Source organism: Diplotaxodon limnothrissa, linkage group LG14, assembly GCF_057381915.1.
Source record: "Diplotaxodon limnothrissa isolate DT_005_m linkage group LG14, D_limnothrissa_male_GT1.1, whole genome shotgun sequence".
NCBI classification, from domain to species: Eukaryota; Metazoa; Chordata; class Actinopteri; order Cichliformes; family Cichlidae; genus Diplotaxodon; species Diplotaxodon limnothrissa.
The window spans coordinates 16184926-16203814 of record NC_140609.1 but is presented as its reverse complement, the minus strand read 5'-3'; positions in this window follow the sequence as shown (position 1 = coordinate 16203814).

Genomic DNA, 18889 nt, shown 5'->3' with positions numbered 1-18889 from the left:
TCCCTCTGGCGCCCTCACCCCACACACACACACAAAGCATATTAAGGATTGTACATTAACATAAAATTGTTGTGTACACACACACACACACACACACACACATATGAAGAGAGAGAGAGTATGCATAGTATGCAAACGGCTACCAAACAACCATCATAATTCGTCATACAATGAGAACAGTACGAATCAACAACTGACAATGACTAATTAATATTAAAATCTGTAACATAATGTATTGTTTGGAGTTTAGTCTGTTACTGTTGCTATTTTTACCATTTCTTCTGTAACTCACATAATTTCCTTAGGGATTAATAAAGTATTCTGATTCTGATTGTTTCAGGATGACCTGCCATTATCCAATGACACATCTGCTTACCTGCATCTTTTGCTCGTTTCTCCTCCTCTTCTTTTCTCTTTTTCTAAACTTCTGTAGTCTGTATCATAATGTCTGGTGTTTTCATGTTTGTTGGTTTATTTTTATTTTGTTTTACTTTGCGAGTTGGTTATTAGATGCTGCCCCCGCCGCCCCGCCCTCTCCTCTCTGCGCCGCAATCAGCAGGCGCACCTCGCAAACGAAGGGCGTCCTTACTCCCAGCAAATGGGCGATAGAAAACCGATCGGTGCCTATGCCATTCCCAATATGCGCTGGCTGACGTCGGGGCAGCATGAGTACAAGCTTTTTTTTTTCTTTTTTTTTTTTTGCTGATGCCCGTGATGCCGCCCCCCACCACGATGCCGCCCCGGGCAACCGCCCGTGTCGCCCGTATCTAAAACCGCTACTGCATCTGGTCCACAGCATCCACATCTATTTGCTTTTCAAACCTGCCAATGAGGGGCAGCCGATCACAAAAGAGGAGGAGCTGGAACAGCTTGCTTCAGTCAGACAAGTAGCAAAGGCTCTGCACAAAGGTGCCCTATAAGATCAATAAGGTTTGTTTTGAACTTGGAACCACAGCTAATCTAGCAAATAAAAATATGGAGCTGGAAATGAACATAATTAGTCCTCCTTAAGGGCACGTCTACTTGAGATTGTAGCTGAAGCAGACTGCCAAGTGTTTTCTATTATGCAACTGGTCAGAAGTCTGCATTAAAGTTTAACCGACAGTGTATGAACTCCAGGTGAAAAATTTAATTGGCCACTATCATTAAATTATAGATGAACATTTAATTGTGTAGTTGTAAATCATTTATTATAAACCGCAGAGGCGGTTTATAATAAAGTAAGTCAGAGTTTTCAGTGTCCTCAATGGTGGATTCTGTTGGTGCAGTAACTCAGAAAACAAAAATCTCCTATGCTCAGGTCTCTCTGTCTCCACCTTCCCTGAATCTCCTTCCCCTCATCCCCACAAGTGTATTATCTAAGCACCATGTCTAATGCAGTCCAGAAGGAGGTTGGCAGAGGCGAGGATCAATCCCCTAGAAATCGCTCACAGAATATCTCTCCATATCTATTTATCTCATCTGTTGGTGTTTCGGACTTGTTTGTGAGTTGTATTTGTTTCCAGTGCTACCATTTAGGCCATTGGTGGACATTTATACTGTATATATATCCAGTGTCTTTCTGTTCAGCACATTAAACCTGAAGAGTGTTTGAAAGTGTGTGTTTCAACATATAGCAAACACAATCAGTGCTGGTATTTTGCCAGTCAGGATCTAGATACGATCTCTGGGTAATATGGGGCAGGACGGTGGTGCAGAGGTCAGTAATCAGAAGTCCTGGGTTTGAATCCAGCATCCTCCCAGGCCCTTTCTGTGTGGAGTTAGGTTAATTGGTGCCAGATTGGCAACCTGTCCAGGATGCACCCTGCCTCTCGTTGTGTGACAGCTGGGATAGGCTCCCATCTATCTGTCAGTAACATTTGATACGCAGTAATTGACAGGCTATCTGCAAGCGTCCCAGCTATCCTGATGTGGCTATCCTCATCTATCAGCAGCAACCTTTACCTTTCATCTGCTTTGTCTCTCTCTAAATGCATGTAAGACTGTCGTGCTGGGCTTCACTTTTTGGCAGAAGAGAGATCAATTGGAGAGACTGAGTGAAAGGAGGGGGCGTGGAGAGAGAGAGGTGGGGGGAGGAGGAGAAGGACTTCTTTTACGCGCTCTCTTCGAGCCTCCTCGCTGAGCTGCGTGCCCGCTCTTCTTATGTGCATGCGAGATCGCGCAGGTTGCCCTCCATTTGCCCCCATCTCCCACTCTCTCTACGTGTCTTTCCTCTCCCACTCTTAATCTCCCTTACCGCCTTTTGCACTCTCAACACTTTTTTTTTTTACCCCCAATCTCCTTCTGTTCCCTCTCATCGCCTCTTAACAGCTTCATATCTTTTTGCTCTCTCATCTTAATGATTCTACCCCTTTCCTCTCGCTCTGTCTCTGTATCTCTGTGAGTCATGCAGTGGGCACTGCCTGGGTTTGTTTGCCTGACTGCCCTCCAGGAATTGCTGCTGGCACACAGAGAGCACTACTCTGTAGACCTGCTGGCTGCTGGGGTTAGGAGAGGACAGACGAAAGGAGGGGGAGTGCAGGAGTAGATGAAGATAGGGGATGAGAGGAGAGACGAGATGAGAGAGACAAGGGATGTGTGAGAGCAGAATAAAAAAAAATGGAAGAGGGACAGAGGAGAGATGAGGCTGCGAAAACACAAACAGGACTCGGTCTGTGTGAGAGAAAGATAAAGTATAGCCATCATAAGAACAACGACAGAACTTTGAATTATTCAAAGGAGTGTGTTGCTTCATGCTGTGTGTGTGTTTATGTCTTAATGTTGCTTGCTCATTTAAAGTAAGACTCTGAATGGAGACTGGGCTTCTAAAACAGATCCAAATCAATTTGGATGGATTTATAATTCATTTGGGTCTCATTGTACATTAGCTTCAAATGTGCACCTACACACACACACAAGCAGACATACACAAAGACACACACACACATGCATCAGTTTGATTCCAGCTCATTAAATTTTCCAGTCTAAATTATTCAGTGGGCAAAAAGGGCTTTTCTTTGTAAAGAAATGAGACAGTAAACACTCCCAAACTGATTTGTAACATGTAGCAGTGTGCATGTAAAATTGCCTTTGCTGGTTTTACAGTCGGGGCTTGCATTTTACTCGTGTTATTTTATCATCTTATAGACGACAATGTAACCAAGACAAGCAGCAGAACAATGGCACGTTTGATCTGCTGCGGGCTGTGTAACAAAGCAGGCAGTTATTTCTTCGTGTGAGATGCAGTTTCACACATAACATCTGCATTTGACTCAAGAATTTTAGAGCTGAAACTCTGTATTTTGCTTTCTCGCAGCACTCAATAACTGTCACAGCCATTTTTTATTCTATTCAGTTTTATTTATATAGTGTCATAGTACAAGAACAGTTGTCTCTGGTAGCTTTATACTGTAAAGTAAAGACCGTACAGTAAGACAGAGCAAATAAAGAAAACCCAAACAGCCAGATGATGATATGAGCACGAGCTGGTCCAACTAAACACAAACTGGATGTGACCGCAGGATGCTGTGGTAACCATAGTATGCCTTCAATATGCCTTCAATTTTGAATAAATTCCAAACAGGTCACCAGCAAAGCACCCCTACACCATCACAGGTCCATGCTTCAAGGTGGAAACCATGCATGTAGAGACCATCCGTTCACCTTTTCTGCGTCACACAAAGACACGGTGGGTGGAACCAAAGATCTCAAATTTGGACTAATCTAACCAAAGCACAGATTCCCACTGGTCTATTCCTTGTGTTTCTTGGCCCAAATAAATCTCTTCTGTTTGTTGTTTTTCCTTAATAGTGGTTTCTTAGCAGCTATTTGACCATAAAGGTGTGATTCACACACTCTCCTCTGAACAGTTGATGTAGAGATGTGTCTGCTACTCGGGCTCTGTGTGGTATTTTTCCTGGGCTCTAATCTGAGGTGGTGTTAACTTGTGATTTCTGAGGCTGGTGACTCAGATGAATTTATCCTCAGCAGCAGAGGTGACTCTTGGTCTTCCAGTTTCTCCCACTGAAAACACTACGTTCAGATGAACAGAATCAGCTTTTGGGGATTTACTTACCTGGATGATTGAGCATGCTTCCAGTTTTGTCGTGGCTTGATGGTTTTTAACATGTTTTTCTGAAAACCTTCAAAGTTTTAGCAATTTTCTGGACTGACTGACCTTCAGTTCTTAAAGTAATGATGGACTGTCGTATCTTTTTACTTATCTGATTGGTTCTTGCCATAATATGAATTCTGACAGTTGATAAATAGGGCTGTCAGCTTTGTACCAACCTGACTTCTGCACAACACAACTGATGGTTCCAATCTGTGAAGTGAAAACCATTTCAAGTGACTACATCATGAAGCTCATTGAGAGAAGGCAGCACTGTCAACAAAGCAAAGGGTGGCTACTTTCAGGAATATAAAATATGATATATTTAGAGTTATCTATCTTTTTTTTCTTTGCTACATAATTCCATATATGTCGCTTCATATATTTGATATCTTCTGTGTGTACCTACAATGTAGAAAGTAGTAAAATTAAAGAAAAAACACTGAATGACAAAAGTGGTCTAAAATGATCAGTGATCGAGTCACTGGTGAGGTCAAAACAACACTCGGGTGGGTAAAGCGTTACTATGCCTATAAGAGTCCCTTTGTCTCTTGTCTAGCTTTCTGGTATCCACAGCAAAAACCATGGACCTGTAACCTCATACTTCTGGCTTAAGCTTTGTTATATTGCTCTAATATCTCAGTCATCCGCACACATGCTGCCATGCGTGCAGACACGCAGCCATGTTTCTTTCACACAGACTGTATGTATTTGCAAAAGTCTACTTTTCGCGCCGTATTAGCACGATATCTCATAACTCTTCTTTCACACGCATGCTGCACAAACATGCTGACATGCGTGCACATATGTATGCACACAGATCTGCAGACACACAGACGTGCACACTCTCACTTCCTGCTTTAAACCCAGGTTCATATTGCTCCAGCGATGCCCAGCTGCAACCAATGAACATTCCAGCTTTCCAGATTTTTTTTCTTCCTCCTCCCTCCCTCTCTATCATTTCAAATTTCACTTCTAAGCCTTTAAGAGAGCGAGCAGCCAAATATGGTCGAGCCTGTGTCATGAACTTTGTGTGACCTTCGAGAGCAGCGTAGAGATCGTGACCTTTAAGGCCCAGCCTGAGGCTGAGCTTTAGGCAGCATTTTACACGACCGCAGAAAGAATTTGGATGTGCATGTGCAGATGTATGCTGTCGTGGTTAAATCAGAGGGGGAGTTCATTGACTCAGTAATCATTTCTGTCTTTTTAGTGCCTCTTTTTCTCTGTTTTAAGCGTTTTTATAATTATCTCCACCACTTGTTTTCTTTGCTCATTTTTTCTCTGTTATGTTACTTCCTTTTAGTGTACAACATTTAATAAGTGGAGCTGCTATACAAACCATCTTCTCTCATAAGAGTGAAGATGAAACGTTCTCAAAGACTCAAAAACAAAACAAGAAGTAGCAGTAAACACTTTTGATTATGCCGAGAAGTGGCCTTTTAGGTATATGCTATAATGTCAGCCGTCTTTCCTGTGCGAATTGACGATGATGCACAAAAGGGCCAAACAAATGCAAAAAAAGCCACCTGACCTAAATAAAGTTACTGCCTCTTCAGCTTCTTCGCTGTTAATCAGAGCAGATACAACATCAAGGCTTGCTCCTTTTCTGTCCGACTCTATCTGCCTTTTCCCTTTTCCTTCTTTTATCATCCTCCGCCGTATCTCACTGGCTCCACCAGTCCTGCTGTCAGCTCCCGTTTATCTAATTGGGGTTCAGTCCAGCGAGGAGGAGGGGCAGGAGGCGACATGTGGGCTCCAGGAACAAGCCCTTTTTAGGAACCCGAGCAGGCGGGAAGACTCACATTGAAGTGATCTAATTTTGCTCCGGAGCTCTGAAGTGCACTTCTCAGAGAGCTTGGACACGGAGGACAAAGACTGACTACAGCCTGGTTCATAGTTTACACAGATCAATCAAGTTGCTAATGTTAATTTCCTCACTCGCTGTTCTTTAGATGTGACTGATACCACTACAAATATACTATTTTATGCAACTAAATGTGCTCTCTTTAGAGTGTTTTGCTAAAAATGTTCCAAGGTTAAACAGGTAGAGTGGGTAAAGCATCTATCCTCACTACATTATGCCTGCTTTGCTCATTCACAGAGGCCTCTACTCTCCCTCTCTCTCTCGCCGCTATGCTTTAGCGTTAAAATTTAAGAAACATGACAAAACTTTTATTTGTTGATACTATTAGTTTTAGTGCTATTAATGCTTTTAATTCAGGGGAAACTGTTTGGAGTTATACCACATTTACAGTATTATGCCTTTCTTTTGCTCAGCCAAAGCGCGCCTGACATGCACAACTACTAACTGTAAAACTTACATGTTTTTCATTAATTGTGCATGATTTTCTTCCTTTACCAAGGAGGGACTTTAGATGAGCTATTACCACTGCCATGCTAGCTCTGAATGGAACAGAGCTCCTCGCTACTGTCCGGGACATTGTGCCCTATTTCACTGAAATAAAGCCAGTTGTGTAATGGGTCAGACGTGCAGTGGATCCGTTGAAATACCAGTTTAAACCCTATAAATCAAGGAAAACTCAGGAGACTCAAACTCAACAGGAGAGCAACAGTGCATTTACAGGCTGTAACTGTGTGCAACCAAGTGTGTTGTTACGATGTGTTTTAGCGACTTTTTTGCCTTCATAAATTGTGCTTCTATGAAAAACTTACAATGAAACAATTATTGAAATGTTAAATGCAACGGGCCTCGGGTGTAGTCCGCATTAGTTTAATTTTGTTACACTGTTTCTAAAAGTGGTGCAAATTTTGCAACAATGTATATGATGAAAAGGTTAATTCCTTCAAAGACATCCTGTCAGGTGCGCCACAAGCTTTGAAGAGGTGATTGAAAGCACAGAAAAAAAGGTCAGTGCCACTCCCAAGAACACGTCAGTCTTTTGTCTCTGCAGCAGCGCATGCGTCTTTATATTTATATAAGTCTATAGGAGAATTAGGTAGCTTCTGCTCTCTTATTAGGAGAACGTATCCGAGACCCAGTTCTCACACAAGGTTGCATGCCTAAGGATGTTCATTTATGACCATGTGGGCCTGTCTGCCTCTTTCTGTTGAAGGTTCAAAAGGTTAATCGTGCCATATGGAGCGTGCGTGCGTGCATGCACGTGTGCGTATGTATGCCAGCATGCACGCAAACCAAGCTCGTCTGTGCCGAGTTCAAAAGGTTATTCATGTCACAGTGCTGTGGATCCTTCCTTAGTTATTGAGGCTTAACAACATCGCGATTCTCCCCTCACAAACAGTCGTGGCTCAGACATGAGAGCAAGTAAAAGAGCTTGTTTGTCCAAGCTGTATTATTCACCAGTTCATGTGTCCGATGTGAACCCGGAGTGGGCCTCTGTCGTGTCATTACTGGGCACTTTTTGTGATTTTACTGTCTGTTTTGTGTACTTTGTATAGATCTTTATAACTGCCAGAGAGGTACCTTATTGGACCAATTCACTCAGAAAAATGAAAACACCTAATGTACAGTCATATTAATCACAAACTGTCTGCGTGGATGACAAACTGCTGTATTAAAGGCAAAGGCGAAGGTAGATATGAAAGCATAATCACTTTACATTGAAGGATTGTGTTTAAAAAGGTTGCACAGGAACAAACATACCCACTCATTTATTAGTCATCCACAAAAAAACAAAAACATTAATATTATTACATCTTCTTTCAGAGAGAAGGTGTTATATTTCTCATGCTGAGCTCACTTCCAGTGCATGATTACATGATTTTTATCAGCAAGTGTTCATATCATGATTAATGGAGCACCTGATTACTGTATAGTCTGCTTAACAGTGATTCACCAACCTGCAGGACAAGTCTGAGACTCAGACAGACTTAAGAAGGAGCCTTGGCAGTATTAACACTTCAAATCTCTCCAGTTCTTTTTTTAGGAAGTGACCATATTAGGTATGATTAGATATAATGATATCGTCAAAGTATTTTGTCCTCACTGGACTATATCCACTAAATAATCTTAAAGAGAATCAATCTAGACATATCCTAAAAGGTGTGTGACACCCAAAACCTTATTCCTGATTTTCCCTGCATTTGTGCCAAACTCACTTCAGGTTAAAATAGTTGTAGGTGTTTCACCCCTTCTTGTGTCTTCTTTGTGGCACATTAGGCATCTGAAAAGGCCTTTAAAGTTCCCATTACCTGAGAAAAAGGAGTCCACATTTTACCAATTACACTTCTGAAGACATAACCATCCAAATGTGAGGGAAAGTATCCAAAAGAGACCTGCCCAGTCCTCGTTTTCATCAAAATGAAAAGATTACTTGGCAGCTGAGTGTTTGTGTGTGTGTGTTTGTTGTGGCGAACAAAAGTAGTTTTTGACACTGATATGAAGACATTTTAGCATGTGTGTGCTTAAGATCAGGGCCTCAAAGGTCAAGGTGATGGTTAAGATCAGGGTTGGGGTTAGGCATTTACACGTGATGGTTAAGTTTAAAGTAAGCGGCTCTGCAAAACACCTAGTCCTCATAAACATAGCTATTTAAACGTGTGTGTGTGTGTGTGTATGAGGGGGCACTGCAGATACACACAATCCAAATGTTCACAGCTGGCAAAACCTCAGCTCTGTGAGCCTCACGCACTGTGCCAGTGCCCATTCCCATGGCAACATTATCAAAAGTTCAGCAGCCATGTGGCAGCTGTCGTATGTGTTCCAGCAAAAATGGCTATTCAGATGTTGATTTGAATAAATATGCTCATCCTATCCATTCAAACTAGGGTAGAGCTGTGGCTGAGAACACAGTGTGCAGCGAGGAACAATGTGGATCAGGAGAGTGCAGACCGGGGAATTTCAGTTAGGGAGGGAGGGAGGCGGCAAGAGCAAGAGCTCACTCCCAGTGTATACAGGTGGAATTAATGGGAAGCTACAGGAAAAGACTGAATGTGTCTGCACCTTCCTAAGGCCTGAAGGATTACGGCTTGTGTGTACACGCTTACACACACACACACACGCCAGTCGACTGAGTTTTGCATCTGTCATTCACTCAGACGTGTGCACTCCTTTAATAATCGAAGTACACACTGACTTAACTTAGTGGTTGCCAAACAAGGACAGGTTATGAATCAGCATACCCATCCCATTTTCATGTTCAGTGCTGCAGTGTTTGTTAATAGGATGGGCTGGGACGCTAGCTGCTCCAGACATGATAGATGAACTTGCATTTGTCGTTCATTCATTCAAGTCTGCGACTAAGGCTAAAGGTATTAGTGCCTATTTTTGTCTCGGTTCCTCATATGAAAGACTGATTGTGTTCATGTTGACAATTTTACTTCAAGGACATTAAAAACAATAACTGCTTTTTTGACATGTTGCTGTTTCCTTGATATCCTAACAGCTATCTGTCCGGTTTATTTATATAGCGCCAAATCACAACAGCAGTCACCTCAAGATGCTTTACATTGTAAAATAAAGACCTACAATAATACAGAGGAAATCCCAACATTTAGATGACTTCTAAACAAGCACTTGGTGACAATGGGAAGGAAAATCTCAGTTTTAACACGAAGAAACCTCTTGGACAAGACCATGTAACCAGCATTAGAGCTCATTATTCATCAGACTTTAAAGCTTAGACCTAAACGTCACAGCGTCTCGTGGAAGATAACCGTGACAATTCAAGTTTGGTGAGCTCACTGCTGTTTAACAAGAGAAATATGTTTTCTATGTGAGCGCAAAGTTATGATTGGTTTTAATTTGTCCTCACCTTTGCCTCTCACTGCAGATACTCGCGTGATTGCTGCCTCTGTGATTGCTCACCCTACCCTAACGTCTTCCCTCTTGCTGTGTTTTCCCCCTCGCTCTTTGCTCGTATTCATACCGTGCATAAAAGACTGCAGCTGTATTTCTCCCATGTGCCTGACCTCGTCTTTTTTTCAGTATTTCTTTTTTCTCTCTTTCTTTCTTTGTCCGATTGACCTCCTGTTTCTGATCTGGGTGCTGTAAAACTCCTGTGGTAGTTCAGCTTATCGTCTGTGCGCAAGAATAATTAGACGTTGCAGAAAATCCATCATGTGGATGATAAATTGAACCAGAGACATTTTGATGTGACCCATTTGTTAAGAAGGATGATCAAAACCCAGCGTTCATTATTCCTTGTTGGAGTGTTTCCTTTAAATGTCCATTACACATGGATTAGTATGAATTCATAAGTTCTTTAGTTTCTTGTCCCAGCTGCTGCTGTACTCTGTTATCAAGTGGCTCGGTGATGGAGAAGAGGATGCAAGCAGGAAAGAAAGAAAGAAAGAAAGAAAGAAAGAAAGAAAGAAAGAAAGAAAGAAAGAAAGTCACCATTTCCTGTTCTAGGGAGTGTGCTGGAGGAAGAGTGGGCACTAGTGTGGGCGGAGGGACTTGTGGTGGGTGCGTGTTTGAGCTTTGCGAGTCGTGCGTACGTGCAGCATGGTGTGTGAGCCTCGATGGAGGTGGGGATGAAAGAACAGGATGCACAGCCCTTGAGGAATTTGTGCAGCCTGGTGGCAGGTCTGCAAAACTCATCCCTCCTCGCCTTCTCGCAGTCTCCTCTCCGCTGTCCCTTCCCTCTCTGTCCGGGACATCAGTCACACAGGGGGAGATCCGTAAACTCAGATAGTGAGGAAAATTAGAGGAGAGAGGATGAGAATGAAAGAGCTTGTGAGTGGCAGAGTGGAGAGAAAGGACCCTTTGGATATGGGACTTGGCTTTGAAAGGGGAGAGAGAGAAGTGGAAGCAAATGCAATGAAAGGGACAAAATACATTATCCCAAAGCCCCTGCAGTGACTCAGGGTGGGCGATTCCACAGTTTAGTAAGTCACGTCTTGCTGCCACAGCGTGAGTCACGTATACCCTGGGATATCCGGGGAGCTCTGAACGACTGCAGCTTGCAGCTCACGATTCGTGACGTGTCGACCTTTCGGCCCGGCTCTCCTCACAGTGCTCAGACACAAGAATCCCTGAAAGTGTAAAAGTCATGTAAATTCTCTTTAAAAGAAACCACAGCCATTAAACGTCTGACTGTAGGTTACACTTTTACTTTTACCTCCTATATCGCTTCTGCTCCAATGTGCCAGGCCCGATCCTCTTTTTCTTTTTTTTTCCTTCCAAGTAGCCTCGGGCATGTTCTCTTCCCATTCATTTCATCCACATTCTTTTCCCATGTAAAATCTCGGCGCTTTGTCTTTTTGCTCTCGTACACCCCTTCTCTGCACTGCCACCCCCTTCTCAAAAAAGCAGCTGCTCTCCATTTGCCCTGATTATCCTGGAGACCAGAACAGAACACACCATGTAGCAGAAAGGCGCAGAGTGCACTTTATTCGCTGTGCTGCACGCTGCTTAGCTCTGGATGGCTAACTAGCCACAGCAGGCCTGCATTCCAGGCCTCTGCTGTCAGCCTGCAAACTCTGAACCATCTGCAGCTCGTGACTAAATTGGCTCACCTTTCACAGATCCAACCACGGATTGTGCCTGGGTTTTCAGCTAAATTACCTACTGACCAACAGAATAGCAAACTTATAATCACTGCTTAAAGCAGGGATGTTAGTCATTTTACATCGTGGGACACATACGGCACACTTTGATCTTAAGTTTGTTGGACCGGACCAATAAAATGATGTGATAAATGTGTGAAATTATAGAAAACCTTTCTTTTGATTATAAAATATACATTTTTAATTTCTTTAATTCACACAAAATTCAAGAAACGGTGGACTCACTGATAAAAAAAAAAATGCATGACTAAAAATAAACAGACATTTTTATAGCAGATGGAAAAAAAAACTTTTTTAAGCAGGTTTCTCAGAGCTTTTATGTTTGCTTTGTGCTGTCGGCTTTGTGGTCATCCTGAAGGGAAGAGATCATATGTGTCTCCTCGTTAGGCTAGGGATTTGTGTTTGTGTGTGCGACTGTGAGACAATGTGTTTAAGGTCATCTCAACACTGATCACAACAAAGAGGGGAAACAGCTCCAAAATGCACAAACATTTGACCTCACAGCATGCAGTTCATTTGCATGGATGTAATGTCTTTGACATCTTGATTAGTGATGGTGATGACTCTCAAAGCGGAACCAATGAAAACCCAATGAGAATTGATAATTCATATTTCTAACAATCGACCGGTCCAGGGTGTACCTGGCCTGTTGACTTACCTGGGGGAGGCTCTAAATATGAGTATTTTTTTGGTATGCCGTGGTAATATAATCAATATAGTTGGGTCTGAGGCTCAGACAAAGTACAAGAATGGAATTTGCATTAAGATCTGTCATTGAATTTATTTTTCTACTTACAGCATTTTCTCCTGGCAATAAAGACTGTGATAGCGGGTGATATTTTGCATTCGGGCCTTTCTCTTTAAATTATTTGGAGTTTCAATTTCTTAGCTCAGCTGGGCTTAGGCAACAAAATAGGTTTAGGTCTTACAGTAGCCTGAGGTAAACTAGACCCTTTTAAAATGTTAACCACCTCTTACTAATTCTATTAATGCTTTAATAGAAAGTACTAAAGACAGTCTTCTCCCATGAGCCACGCATTCACAACAGTGCTGACCTTAAATGACATTAGATCCAGGTGCAGTGCTCTCCGATTGGTGCAGGGAAATGGAAACTGTTTAGAGTGGAAGCAGTGCCAAGCTGGCGATATAAATGGAGATGACATTTCTGTCTGATTTGAGATAAGCAAGTTGGAAGACAAGTTTGCACTGTGCACATGGGCTTTTTTTAGTACTGAAAGAGAAAAAAAAAAAAGATATGCATAACGCAGGATGCATCGTTCAACCAGGACGATCAGCACAGGTGAACGTGAGTTTGTAAACACAGGAAAATCTGTGTCACACTGACGTAGTTCATATTCAAACTTCAATGGAAAACTTCACTGCCCTACAAAAATAGTAACAATATACATTCAAGAGTGTTTCATTACACAAAACAGGCTGTTTGGCATCACTTTATGTTCAGCTAATTGTCTTCAATGTAAATGTAGCAGATGGACATAATATTCCATGAAAACACGGTTTATTTCAGATTAAAATAATCAATGGAAGACCTTAAAATTTCCACAGTGTGTGTAGTTAGTATGATCAACGCTGTGAGTGCAGTCTATGACGTAGCAGTTTAGTGGACGAAAACAAACCAACAGGGTGTTCATGGAGGAGAACCACACAGCAACTAAGCTCTAAGGGCTTTTGTAGAGCTGCGGCGCACTGGGCACAGGTGTTGCCAGTGCTGCTGATTGGAAACAAGCCACGCCTCCTCCTCCCAGATGCCTGCGGAAAAGAACTGCCATACAAACAGAATGAAAGGCGGGCAGGGTGGAGTGGGTCGTCGCACTTTGAACAAAAAAAGTGTGTTACTGTAACTCACAGAGGCTACGGTGTAGATGTGTCATTTGTCTGTAATGTGTTTGGTAAATGTTTGTTGTTATCTTTCCTTCGGTATCCCCGGCAACAAGCCTTGGGGGCGTCATGGTCCCCAATCATCTGAAATTGTTTTGGCAGTCACAATATCCTGCTTGATTAAACTGCACATATGTGTGTGCAGACACACACACACAGTTTGACAAGGTGCTGAAGGGGGGCTGCAGGGTATTGGTGGCTCAGAGCTATGGGGTCTGGTCCTCTGGTAAATATCCTACACACACACTAAACAACGGGGATGGTGAAAGAGAAACAGCAGACCTCGAGGAACAGATCCTCGTATTCACAGGGCCTGGCGGGTTTACCTGTTCTGCTCTGTTTCTGTTCCAAACTCGGTACATTTGTGTTGTGGAGGACGCTGGGTGTTTCGGGTCGTTTTCACTGACTCAATCTTTAAGCTGTTTGAACTTACTAGCCAGCTAATGTTTACTGCCAAACACAGCTGCTCGCTGAGATAGGGACTGTGAACCACAGTGCAAAGTAGCGTAAATGGTAGGATTGATATCTTCGTTAGTATCTAATCTAGTTATATTGTTGGACTGCGTGACAACGAAACTGAATGAAAACAGCTTTTCATGTTACGTTCATGGGAACTCTGCTGAGGGAAATGCATCTGAAAGCAAGGGCTCAACATTTTTGGAAATAAGCCCATTTCCATTCCTAATATTAATATCACTCCCCACACCTGTGCAGTAGATGTAAGGCTCAAACCAAATCATTTATACTTATCTAAGTTTAAAGACTGGAAACAGTTAGCTGACTAGTTTCCAGAATGGAAATAATGTCTTAGTCTAATGTCTTAGTATTTGCGGACAACAGTCAATATTTAGGATAGCTGGGACAAGATTTCTTATTCTGTGTGCATATATTTACTTATGAATGCTGACAATTTTTTAACAATCTATAAAAAGAAAAAAGATCCTGTTATCCCTCTTAAATGTTTAACTGTTAGCCTGTTGTTAGATATATTTAGAACACCAAAGCAATGAAGTATGATTGGTCTGTACTATTTGGCCTAAAAGTGGACTACAGACATAAACAGTACCAAAAACAGATTGTATCCAGATACCTGTTGGCCTGGCTGTGTGTTAAGGTATCACAAGTGCATTAAATTTGCCAGGAAAGCAACAGAAACTCATAACCAACCAGTCTGGAGTGATGCTGCAACTTATGATTCCTAAATGTTTGTGTTTGCATAGATTAAGCTGTTTAAAATTGTAATAATATTAACACTTAGCAACAAATTAGGAATGAAAACAGAAATGTAAAAATAAAATATGTAGCTATATTTTTACATTTTTAGCCCTTGAGTCACCTTAGATTCCACAACTATTTACTTGAAGGCTGTAAAACTTTGTGAACAGAGCAAGTTGATGAGTCATTCAAGCTCACTTCTGTCTGATGTCAGTGATACTGAGGTGAGCTGTTGACGATTTCAAAAACAGTAAGCGCTGCTGTTTTTGCCACTGTTAGCTGCTATTAGCTACTATTACTGAAACTTTCCCTGAAGTTAATCTCAGACACTTGTGTCAGCTGTCCAGAAATGAGAGATTCACTTGTCTGGTATGCTAAAAATCAATAACTGCCACAATATTTGGAAGAAATATGCATGTTTACGTACGTATTTGTATAGCGCTTTACTTAGTCCCTAAGGACCCTAAAGTGCTTTACACTACATTCAGTCATTCACCCATTCACACACACATTCACACACTGGTGATGGCCAGCTACGTTGTAGCCACAGCTGCCCTGGGGCACACTGACAGAGGTGATATGATATGTCTAAAGATGGAAGAAAGAGAGATTCTGGGTTCATGCGGTTCACACCAGCAAGCAGCAACAGGGACAATCTGGTTTAAACCTGTATCATGGCCACTTTCATTTCAGGATGTCTGTGGGCAGTTTGAGTTCTTGCTGGCCAAACCAGTATCAAGGCAAAGCATGCAACAGACCCGACGATCCACTGTGTCCATTCCATGCTTTGCCTCTCAAAAGTGTCTCACCATGTATCATTGCGTATCATATCATTGTATATTCAGTACCAGTGTGTGTTTTGCGCTGCAAATGCCCTTGTTGCCAAATGCCATGTTCTGGTCCGATCTGTTTATCTGCACGCAAAAACCTGATTTGAGCATGTTCCAGAAAAGTAAATGCTGCAAATTCATTCTGCAAAGAGAGAATGGCTACATCAGGTATATTTTTAAAGCATGAATTTTGTCTGGCCTTTAGAGCCCGGACTTATGGAGATGTGAGGCCTGAGGTGAGCAGGAAGAAGGTGAGGTAGAGGAGCGAGAGCAGCGGTGGTGGAGGCAGATTTAGAAGAGGAAGAGGACAAAGACATAATGAGAAATAGATGATGAAATGTACAAATCTTAAAGCTAGAGCTATTTGTGAAAACTAACAAATACCTGACACTTTACAACAATTTTCAGCTATATTTAGGTGTTTATAATGTTCATTAGATTTCCCCTTTCTTTCAAAATTCTTTGAATTTCTAATAGATTTCTACTGGGGTATAGAGGGTTATCCTAAGCTAAGCTAACCAGGGGCTGGCTGCATTCTTCTAGTCAACGGACAGATAAAAGAGCGGTGTTTATCTTCTCATCCAACTCTTGGCAAGAAAGTGGCTAAAGCTGGATACAAGACGTGACCTCAATGCTGACCCTCACAGATGAGACATGTTTCTCTCTTCCCTCCCTGTAGACATATCAACACGATCGGCCTACATTTGCTGCTTGACAGGTGAGAGCAGGTGGGAGAGCCGTGGGTGTTGTTAACTCAGAGGTGAAAAGAAAGGCCCGGACTGATGTCGTTCTCCGTCCTCCCTCTGTTCTGATTTCTGCTCCTGCGTTGGCGTGAGTCTGCTCTCGGCTCCAAGGGCAAACAAAAAGGGAAACGGCAGCAGGTTGTCACGGCAACACAGGAGCTACTCATACACACAGGTGAAGTGTTTGCGTGTGTGTGTGGATAGCTGAGACGTGTGGTAAATACGTCATCATTCTGCAGCGTGAGGAAGAGCGTCAGTGAGCTGGAGCTGAGGAACCTTTCACGACTTCAGCTGATGAGTGGGCATCTAAACATGGGAGCATGTCACGAGCTTTATTTATAGCGGGCTGTATCTTTAGTAGCTGGTGGCCTATTTTAACACAGACAGTGATCTATAAGTCTCAGCATGCACCACAACATGCAAAAAATAGAACTTAGAGATTGTACTATTAAATCAACCTCGTTCCTGAAAAGCATGAATGACGTACAACATAGAAATTAAAACAGGTTGTATTTATTTGCAAAGCATTTAAATATAACACTGGTTTTGAATGCAGTATCTCGAGAACAAGGCAACATAGGATTTTCAAATTCATCCTATAGATGCATCTACCAAAAATCACAAGTTCAAATCCTGGGGATCTGGACTTCAAGGTCAGAGGTCATCACATTTATACCAAAAGCACATCTACTAGGCGGCTGGGGCATAGCAGTGGCAACTGCCAGTATTTTTTGCATTTGCTGTCAGGAACATGCAGGCTGCTGATGGTAATGTAACGATGTGGGGAATATTTTAATAAGCCTCTAGTACCTAGAGAGAGAGAGCTGAATCGGTCTATAGCTTTTTGTCAAACTCGGGGACCACAATGCTGGTTTTTGTGTAGCCATTTCCCTCATTGCAGAATTTCAAAGATGGTGGTTTTGATTTTTGTGAAGGAGTCGCTCTCATGACTCGTCAAGTGATGCCATTGACTGGCCAGTCGGTGCCATGCAGTCTTTTGATGTCCCATTGACTCAGCTTGCTTGGAACCGCCAGACAGGTCCTACCTGATACAAGATGCTACCATGAAAAAGCCAAAAACCCAAGTCCAGCCAAGTATTGACTAGTGAAAAAGGTCAGTGCCCGAGTATTGTTATACAACTTATCTGAAGTTTGTTCTTATGGTCTCATGTTATTATCTTTATATACTCCTGCATTCTCTGTTGTTTCATCTGCTCTTCTGTCTGCTAACAGCCTTTGAGTTTCAGTAAGGATGCACCCATAGATTGGCAAACCTTTTTTGAGGCATATCTGACAACCTTTGCTTTGCATTTTTACTCAGTTATGACGCATGCTTACTGTGTTTCTTCACACCACATATTCTCTAATGTGAATCTCAAAAATACCTCCAGCCCCCCCAAAACAAAGAAAAAAACACTATTTCTTAGAAAACACTGCCACTTCATCTTCTTTCTTGTAGTTTACATCACTAATATGTGCAAAGCTTATGACTTTTTGGTTACCTTTAATCTAGGTGTCTAATATCTATTTAAATGTAAATGTGCTAGTAATATCTGTTTAAATGTTTTCCTGTGATTATTTTCATGTTCGCTTCAAATAAAATATCTTCCTCTGCTGGTACTTCTGCATGTGTGTACATTCTACGTTTTGGAGAGGCGAAGCATGAAGTGGACACGGTGGACCGGCGTGTCTATTACACGCCTTGGGGTGATATCGCGTTGAAATGTGGGACATTGCCTAAAGATGTGGAATAGAGAGACAAGAGACAAAAAATGCCCATTTAAAGAAGGATATCTGATTACCCTTGGTGGAACGGGAGATTTGCATCACAGGTGTGCAGCAAACCAATCAGCATGATCTGCACTCATTATGGCAATATGGATCAAAATCTCAGAGAATGTTTCCAGTACCTGTTTTTATTCGGAGCAACACATCCTGCCATCAACGCAATGGCTTTTCGTTTCAGGGAAGTGTTTCTTGTGTCAGGAAGACAATTACTGCCGAACACACATATTCTAAAAGCATGGCACTGTAGAAAAAGAGTCCAGCTCAGGCTGGAAACCTCAAACTGCTGAGCATCTAAAAATCATGTAAGAATCTGCTTGTTAAGTAAATATCAGCACTATTAGTTTATATATCTTCAACTAAAAACACAACTTCCAAATGGTCAGAATCAACTTTCTCAATATTTACCCTGCTTGTGGCTCAAGCATCTATTCTGTTGATTGAGTATGTCGCCTTTTGCATTTGTAATACTTTGTGTTTTCTTTTACCTAATAGAAACAAGTCACCCAGAAATAATCAGTGCTTACCCTCAGCCTCTCTGACGTTTTGTCAGCACCAGCTATTATGGGTAGCACATCTTTAAGCTAAACTCACAGTGTAACTACAACCCATGTGCACACAGTGTCCTTGACACCAGATATTTGGAGCTTAGGAAAAGATCACTGTGGAAATTAAGGTTTGGATCAGGACTTTTTCCTAGCAAGTAATCCCAACTAGGCAGCATATTAATGACTAACTTTATGCTGTGCTGTTGTTTGATAATCTCACATTTTTTGGCTGAAGTTGGGTCCATTTACGGCCTCTCGTTTCTGCCTATCAGGACTCTCATCATGAACTTT